Raw genomic sequence first — 9,620 nt, forward strand, 5'->3', positions numbered from 1 at the left:
GTTTGACAGCAGAGACGGCAGCCAGTTCTTGTAGTAAGTGTCCTTCTACAAAGGAAATAGGAGGATGCTGGTTTCTTTCACACCTTGCTGACACAAGTGAAATTTTCTGAAAAAAAAAAAAAATGCAGACATACCCTAGTGAACATTCAGTCATATGGACATGTCATATTGTTAGTCTTGTAACCAAATACTTTCTCTCTACTGATTGAAAACAAAAGCTGCTGGAGATGAGTCTACAAAGACTGTGTCCTTTGTCCAAAATTCTTGGGTCCAGAGTAGTTTTGGACTTGAATTTTGTGGATTTTGGAATTTTTCATATGCAATATCTTGGACATGGAACTCGATTCTAAACCCAAGCTCCTTATGCACAGAGGTCTAGGAAACGTCACATAGGTTCTGAGAGTCTTGTGAAGCAGTGCAGTGCTATGAAGGTCCTTACTTGTGGCATTGCCCTGCAACTTACCATGTCTAGTTCAAAAGAACTAGAGACACTCGAGCTATGGAATGCAGTAGCCAGGCTCTGTGGGCCCCAAGGGTAGCTTGATTGATAAGGGAGAACTGTATTTGTAGAGGTAATAGTTGCTTATTATTTCTTTTTCCTTTTCTTTTTTTCTTTTGGAATTATGTGGGTGGGGTACTAACTCTATTTATACAACCATTAACAGATGTCAGTCATGGTGTTTAAAATCACTGGTGTTAATGGGGAAATTGACATCCGAGGGGAAGATACAGAAGTCTGTCTTCAGGTGAACCAGGTGACGCCAAGTCAGTTAGGCAACGTCAGTCTGCGGCATTACCTCGGTAACCGTCCAATTGGTAAGGTTTTTCTTTCTTTTTTTTTTTAATTGCATTTTTAATTTACATTTTAAATGTTATCCCTTTCCTGGTTTCCCCTCCAAGAACTCACTATCCCATCACTCCACCCCTCACTTCTATGAGGGTGCTCCCTTACCCTCCCACCCACTCCCTCCCACCTCCCTGCCCTGGCATTCCCCTACACTGGGACATTGAGCCTTGACAGGACCAAGGGCCTCTCTTCCCATGGATGACTGACAAGGCCATCCTCTGCTACATATGTGGATGAAGCCATAGGTCCATCCCTGCATACTCTTGGGATGGTGGTTTTGTCTCTGGGAGCTCTGGGGTATCTGGTTGGTTGATGTTGTTGTTCTTATGGGGTTGCAAATCCCTTCAGCTCCTTCAGTCGTTTTTCTAACTTCTCAATTGGGGACCCTGTTCTCAGTTCAATGGTTGAACTGAGAACCACATTTCTTAAACCACACTTAACCCACATTTAATCTTAAACCACATTTCACACAGAATCCTTAAATATGTTTAAATGTATTTTGTGTTCCATACATGGCTCACTAATGGTCTTGTTGTCATTTTGACTCAGCTTGAGAGACCATACTGACTAAAATGTCAGTGATTTGTTTTTGCCGTGTGTACAGAATTCTATATGATACATAATGTATAGAAATTAATAAAGCTTTGCACAGTATCAGAAAGCATGCTGTCACTTCTTACCCTGGGAGGTGGAAGGAATCATAAGTAAGCAGGGCTCACGGGGCCTCATACAGACTGGTGTGGCCACCCCAGCCTGCATGGCTCTGTGCTAGGCCTGTGGCATTCTTGCTGTGGTTGTTTAGTTTGGGGACTTTGGGGGAACCCTAACAGTGGGAGTTGGGTCTTGACTCTTGCCTGCTCTGGACTTTTTTTTTTTTTTTTTAAGATTTATTTATTTATTTTATGTATGTGATTTCACTGTCGCTGTCTTCAGACACACCAGAAGAGGACACTGGATCCCCTTTACAGATGGTTGTGAGCCACCATGTTGGTTACTGAGGATTGAACTCAGGACCTCTGGAAGAGCAGTCAGTGCTCTTATTCACTGAGCCATCCCTCCAGCCTGATCCTTTTCTTCCCACTGGGATGCCTCACCCAGCCTTGATGAGAGAGGGTTTATGCCTAGGCTTACTGTGCCTTGTTATGCCATGTTAGGTTGGGAAGGCCTGGTCTTTTCTGAAGGAGAATGGAGGAGCAGTGGATCTGGGGAGAGGGGAGGCAGAGGAACTGTGAGGAGAAGAAGGATGAGAGGCTGGAGTCAGGATGTATTTATGAGAGAAGAATAAATGAAAATCTAAAAAAAGACTCCAGGCCATTTTTAGCCTTGGTAACCAGAATGCTTTGTCTTGAATAACTGAGAACAGAAGCCTCTGGAGGTCGTCTTTGCCTTCTCGTCCTTCTTATGTAGGCTCTCCTTGTGGCGTCTCCTTGTGAGGTCTCCTTGCTGTGCTGTGTACTGGTTTCCTTCTGTTTATTGTGATGTTAGTTGGCATAAAATAAGTATTCCACCAGTTCCCATCCCCAGATAATCGGTATCAGTCTTCCCTTTTTGCATTGGATATAATATAAGCCTTCTGTGGTTTTTAATTTTTTTTTTAATATGTTGGTGTTTATCTCTATAAACCAACTCAAATTCTTCCTTGGAACAAGGTCAACCCATAACTGAATCTAATTATAAATGAATTACATGTTCTTTACTGTAATTTCAGTCTTAAGTATTCTTTGGGAATATTTCAGTGACATGTCTTCTATATACTTTCATTTTATTTAAGACCCTAATTTGATGAGGAAGGTGCAAGCCTAAGACTCCCTTCACCACAGTTTCCTGTCTTCTTCAGAGACACAGCCAGGCACGCAGGTGGATGTTGAATCTGACTGTGCATCCTGAATTTTTATGAAAAAGTAGAAAATATAGAAAAGTTGCCAGTAGTGTATTTGAAAATTGTGGGGAAAAAGTGAAATTATGTTGTTTATGATATATTTTATTTATAATGTAGAGTCCTTTGAATTAGGAGTAAATATTGAGGCAGTTTTGTGGATTTCTTTAATATGCAGTGTCTGATAGTTTTCACTGTAATCTTAATGGTATATAATATCCTTTTTTGGTAGTGTTAGTTACAAAGTTTCAATATTTCATTTTTTTTCTCAGGTTCTGACCAGAAAGCTATAATTCATCCCAAATCCTCTCCTGAGATTTCTCTGAGGTTTGAAAGTGGGCCAGGTGCTGTCGTACATTCTCTGCTTGCAGAAAAAAATGGATTCCTCCAATGCCACATAGAGAACTTTACTACAGAGTTCCTCACCTCTTCCCTTGTGAACATTCAGCACTTCCTGGAAGATGACACTGTTGCGACAGCAATGCCAATGAAGATACAAGTGTCCAACACACAGATAAACTTGAAAGTACGTCCACAGTCAGCCTCTTACTTCACAGACGCTCACACCGCCTTTTCTGGACTTGGGTTTGTGTGTGAAATCATGCTGTCTCTGTCAGAGTTTGTGAAGTGGAGTGACCGGTATTTATAGTGAAGGCTGCAGAGACCCCTTGTAGAGAGGGAAATAGTGCAGGCAGTTTACGTTTATATTAATCTAATGTAACATGATTGTTTATTCAGGTTGACCGTTTGAACATTTTCATTTATTTCCATAAGAACTTGCCAATATTTTCTCCTTATCTGTAGGATGACAGTCCCCGGGGTAGCACAGTGTCCCTCCAGCCAAGTCCCGTAACTGTGCACATCGATCATCTCGTGGTGGAGAGGAATGACGATGGTTCTTTCCACATCAGAGGTACCCTGAAAACAATGCCAGTGAGCGCCCGGCGTGCCGGCATGGCACAGCCATGCTGTTCATTTGTCACTCACCGTTACTGTGTGCGGATCGTCAGTAGTGGATTGAGGGATCGCCACTTTGGCCATATCAGTCTGTGGTGTCTGGGTGTAAACCCTGCAGTAACTCATCAGTAGTTAGCTTCATACCTGTGCTGCTGCACATGTGTCTGGAAGGAAAATAAGAAAGGAGCTGGTGATTTTGTGTGACCTCTCTCTGTGTGTGTGTGTGTGTGTGTGTGTGTGTGTGTGTGTGTGTGTGTGTGTGTGTAAAAGGCAGCAAGTCTCTGTCTCCTGCCTTCTACCTCCTCATAGGAACACTTGGAGACACAACTGTTCAACTGCTAAGAAAAATAAAATTATGAACTATGCAGGGAAATGGATGGAGAATAGAAATAAACACCCTGTGTGAGCAAGGCCCAGGGAGACAAACCCTGCATGCATCTTCTGTGTATGGGTGTTCACTTTTATGCTCTAGATAGGACTGTTTGTTTGAGAACTGCACAGAGGTAGCTAGTCAGGGGCCAGTTCTTCCCCTGACTATAGAGGGATGAAGGAGACCTGAAGTGGAAGGGTTAATGGGAATGGGAGAGAAGGCTAGAGGTGAAATAACTAACACTAAAGGCCTCTTGAAAGCCAGGTGACCTATTAGTGTGGACAGCTTCTAAAATATTTACACATAGAAAAAGAATTGACATATAGTCAGTCACCATAGAATGAGGCACACAGTTCCCCCAGCTAGATATAATGTGTTACCAAATAGAACCCCTAGAATGGTTTACATCTTGAGTTCTTGGCCAATGGGGTTCCATAGTCCACCTAAACAATGCAGCGTAATGCCAATGTAGTGTAGCCATCGTGCTTGCTTTCCGCATTTTGAGGGTTAGATCTGTTGCTGAAGACACTGCGTGTTTGTGGCCTAGACAGTGGAGAATTTGAACTGCACTCAATCGAAAGCTTCAGCCCTCCTAGTGCATCCATAGTGCTGGACAGTGCAGTACACATCTGTCTCCCACAGCTGCAAACCCTGTGAGCTACAGTAATGACTTTTGCAAGATAAGCCCATTGTTGCAGTAGTAACATTAATGTTATGGCAGTAACCAGCCAATTTCTAATTGGATTTAAAGCCCATTGCATGAGATGGAGCCTATACCTGCTACTGTTAATGAAGCCAAGAACCTGAGACTAGAGAGAACATGGAGGGCCCACTCCATGGGTAAAGCCCACTCCAGTTCTAGGGGGCTCAACCTTCTCTTCTGGCGCGCGCACACACACACACACACACACACACACACACACACACACACACACACACACACAGATGCACATGCAGGAAAAAATGCTCATATATGAAAATAAAACAAGTCTTAAAAACTTAAATAGGTTTGAAGCTCAGCTGTATTTGATGAAGTCTGGTTTTCCTGTTTTCTTTTTCTTTCTTTCTTTCTTTCTTTTTCTTTTTCTTTCTTTCTTTCTTTCTTTCTTTCTTTTTCTTTCTTTCTTTCTTTCTTTTTTTTTTTTTTTGAGCTGGGGACCAACCCAGGGCCTTGCGCTTGCTAGGCACCTGTTTTCTTTTTGTAGCTTAGGCTAGCCTGGGACTTGCAGTCTTCCATCTGCTTCTCTAGGACTGGGTTATAGACATGCTTGCTTGCACCAGGCTCAGCAAATGTTACAATCTTTCTAAATTTAAGTATTCTTTTCTCTAAAAATATGTTTGATTCTTCTGGTGGATGAACACAGGGCTTGTGCCAATTTTGAAGACATTTTAATTGTTTTCTAAATTTCATTTCAAGACGTTACATAGAGTGGTATATAAATATATCGTTTATTTTTCATGTTACTGGTTTTTTAATTCTACAGCTTTGCTGAACAGTTACTAGTTCCAGTTGTTTGTTTATTTAGATTTTTTATTTTATGTAAACCTATGTTTTGTTTGCATGGGCATCTGCACACCAGAAGAGGGCATCAGATCCCCAAGACAGTTGTGAGCCACCATGTGGATTCTGGGACCTGAACTCAGGTCCTCTGGAAGAGCAGCAGAGCTCTCAGCTGCTGAGTCGCCTCCACAGCCCCCAGTTGTTTTTTTCCCAAATCATTCTATATTTTTGTGTACAAGATCATATCACCTGTAAGTGCCCGCCTTCCTGACAGTTGAGGTCTCTTGATTCCCTTTCCCTGCCCAATTTCGATGGCTAAGACCTTCGAGGGCAGTATTGAGGTTGTGAGAAGAGAGGTTGTCCTGTTCCTGACTGTGGCAAAGAGGAAAAAAACACCCTTAAGTATACAAGTGTGGGGTGCCTACCACCTGTCTGTCACACTGAGAAAGCTCTCTTTCTGTTCCAGATTGTCTATACATTTATTATGGTGAGGTGTAGGGTTTTCAAGTGCCTTCTTTTTACTGTTCTGGTTTTCAAAGCAGTCTCTCTATGTAGCCCTGGCTGTTCTTGAACTCTCATGCAGGCCAGGCTGTCCTGAATCTCTCAGATGTCCGCCTTCCCCTGCCTCTCAAGTGTTGGATTAAGGACATGCGCCACCATGCCCAGTCCTCATGTGCCTTTCCACAGGCTTTGAAGTAATTCCAAAACTCTTACTAAGTACTCTGTAGAGATATTCAATTATTTGACTGTTTTTTAATGTACGGCATCCTGCATTCAGTACTGCTTGCCTGCAGTGCGTTTATAGTTTATATGTTGATCTGTTCTTCTTCACTTCACTAATATTTTGCACAGGATGGCTGTTCTCTGTCGCAAGCATCTTGATCTTATTTGTAATTTCTTGGCATGTTGTTGTTCTTGTTTTGGGATCTTTGAGAGAATAAGCTTTTGGTTTTACCGTGTGTGTTGTCTCTGTTTCTCTATCACAAACTACTATCCTCACAGTAACAGTTACGTTCTCATCTTAAAATTAGTTCTTCATGGTAGAACCCTAAAGATTTGTCAGATGACTTGGAGTTGTTTTCCGAGCATTTTATTTGTTTGTTCAGATTCTCAGCTGTTTAACACCGGGACTGATTTCAAAGACAGTGCCAGCAGCAATTCAGAGGTGCGGACCAGGGGGACGTGCGACGTGAGGAAGCAAAGCAGTGTCACCCAAGCCACCCAGACGAGCCCAGAGGTTCCTTTGCCTTCACGGTCAGCTACCTTTCCTGAGGGCCCGGTTGACCTTACACGGGAGCAGGTACTGGGAACTTAGGTTTAATTCTTGCATTTGACAACTACCAAAACACCAGCAGTTAAAACACCATCCTTAGTTTTTTTTGTATCCTCATGCAGTGGATCAGAGAGGACAAAATACCTGAATTAAGTCTTAGAAAGTTTTGACCGTCTGAAAGAAAATGCCTTATTGGAGTGTTGACAGCATGAGTCTGAAGGTCAGGAGAGAGTTGCTCCGGGCCAGGCTGTGTCTTGTCTGTGAGCTAGTTGAATTGTAGCTCTAGTAAAGCTCACCTAAGAGCATGACTCAGGTAAAAGAGAAAGTGGGCAACCGTGAAATCTAATAGAAAAAAGAAGGGATCCCAGGAAGGGGTGGAGGAGGAGCAGGTGGGAAAGTGGCAAGTTGAAAGAACTGGTACAGGACGGAAAGGTGGAGATGTGACAGAGAAGGGAGGTCACGTGTCTGAAGACACAGAAGCCCACGGGTACTACAGTGACACAGCATCACTGTTAAATTTGGAATTGAGAAGTTAATTAGTATTTTGAATTACTGGGTCAAGACTTAGGAACACAGTTAATTGCATAGTAAGTGCTTTCCAATAGCTCCTGGCAGCAGTTTTCAGCTCACGTGGACCCTGACCAGCATTGGGTGGTTTACCATCTCAAGTGATGCCACATAAAATAGTTACATTTCCAGAAAGCGATTAAAACCTCTCGTTTTCCAAATGTCTTTTCAGCTCATGGAGGAAAACGAGTGTCTTAGGCAAGAGCTGGCTCAGGCTAGGATGGCACTGGCGGAGGCTCACTCGGCCAGAGATGAGCTTCTCCACCAGATGAAGAGGCTGGCCCATCTGCAGCGGCCGTGAGAGCGTGGGCTGTAGCTCTGGAGAAGGAGGGCGTGTTTCAGATGCGGATGTAACCAGTTGGTGGGAGGCTTTCCTTTACATGAAATAAAGCGTGTGGTGAAGTGTGGCTGTTCCAGACCCTGTGGAGGAAACCTTGGCTGCAAGTGGCACAGTCAGCTGGGTGGCCCCGTGAAGGCTGTGCACACTGTAACACAGTTCCATGCCCAGTGAAAAACGCCCGTTCCTAACTTCAGTGTCTCGTCCCAAGCATTTTTAAAAGAAAAACGAAGACCTGTTGTGCTCATGCAGACTGCTGAATTTATTTCTCTTTGTTAATAATTTACTGTTATTTTCACATAAAAAACCCCAGATGCTTTTAGGGCTCATGTAAAAGAAAAGTAGGATTACATTTTAAATGTTATTAAAATTATGTACTTAATCTATAATTATTTAATTGTTGTAAAAAGTCCAATCAGATTAATAAATTATATAATTACCGAGTTTACAAATGGAAAACTATTGACCCTACTGAGCTTATGAAGTAATTTGAAAATGTGAAAGGGAAGGCACCTTCCGTGATGGGGGAGGCTTCAGTAAGGCACACATGTAATCGAAGCACAAGTGGAAGGGCATATGGGTAAGTGACTTAAAGGATCACCTGTACATTCCATCAAATGTGTGTCACTAGAAGTAAAGAGGCAGTTTATCTTGCTGTGTTTGGCAGTATTTGTAACTATAAAAATTTTAATTAATACTATTTTAATAATTCTTTATCTTTCCTCTTTAAGGAGAATGTTTTCTGAGAATTTGTTTTTCACACACATAAAAGTTTCATACCATTCCTGTAGCATCATATTACACACGTTTGCTCATATGAATATATAAAGCCAATTTTGATTAGATTTCTGTGATGTGTGTCTATGTGTGTATATATGTGTGCACACACACACATACAGTCTTCTATACGAGTCATTGGTAAAGTTTGAAATCTATTTTCTATGGGGTAAGGTTGGAAACACCATGAGAGAATCGTATGAAATAAAGTGCACAAGTATTTTAAGAAACAGGTTTTTGAAGACAATATATTTCTGATAGAATTAAAGTAAGTGGTGTCTATTTTAAACCTCACATTCCTCAATATAAATATATGCAGATAGGCCATGAGACAGCTGGACTGTCCTCTCTTTAAGGTACTTGGAAACCATGGCCCTTGCTGTGACACTCTCGGTGCTTTGCATGTTGGCCGGAATTACAGCCATCTCTCCATCTGAGGACTTGGCAGCAGTTACATACTTCATTACATCACATGTTGGAATGATTTCAGTTTTATTGAGAACAGTATTTACCTCCCTCCTCCCCACATCGTCTTTTTCTAGTTGACATCATTTGAAAAACACAGGCACTCTTTGGGAGCCAACTACAGCCAAGAACAAATTAACTCCTTCCCTATTACCTCAGAGTCTTTGCACCACACCTGAAAGCTGTGCTTCTTTAGGCTGCTGTATGTAGCCTTAGATGAGGTGCGGAGGTCTGGTGAGAGCTTCAGATGTATGCCCTGCTAACCAACCTGGGATGTCTGGTATGGACACAGCAAGAGCGATCTCAGAGGAGGATGGATGGGACGCGAACTGAGATGACGCCGTTTCTCAGGACTGACCTGTTCTACATAAACATACACGTTTCCCATGGAATAATGTGATACTGTTTCATGTTACTAGACACTGAACGGTTTCCTCATTCCCTTAAAATGTATTCGGCCTTCCTGTGAAATCTATAAACAGCAGAGCTGATACACGCCGAGCATCCCAGATCCTTTGTTTGTCTGATTGTTGTTGTTGTTTTTTCATAAAAGTACTGTCTTGATAGTGGTTTATGATTCAGGAAACATCTCCCAAAATATTTAGTGTGTTCCCCTACAAACACGGAATGTGGGTGTGGTTGGGGTGCTG

At 42.3% G+C, this 9,620-nt stretch overlaps 1 long non-coding RNA gene across 1 annotated transcript; it reads left to right on the top strand.

Moving 5' to 3' along the window:
* Positions 1-410: 410 nt before the first annotated feature.
* LOC116907969 lies at positions 411-8,573 on the top strand. Its single transcript, XR_004388859.1, has 3 exons — positions 411-816; positions 2,996-3,636; positions 6,658-8,573. It is a non-coding gene; the product is annotated as an uncharacterized LOC116907969 (long non-coding RNA).
* Positions 8,574-9,620: the final 1,047 nt, after the last annotated feature.

This window comes from Rattus rattus, chromosome 1, assembly GCF_011064425.1.
Source record: "Rattus rattus isolate New Zealand chromosome 1, Rrattus_CSIRO_v1, whole genome shotgun sequence".
NCBI lineage: Eukaryota > Metazoa > Chordata > Mammalia > Rodentia > Muridae > Rattus > Rattus rattus.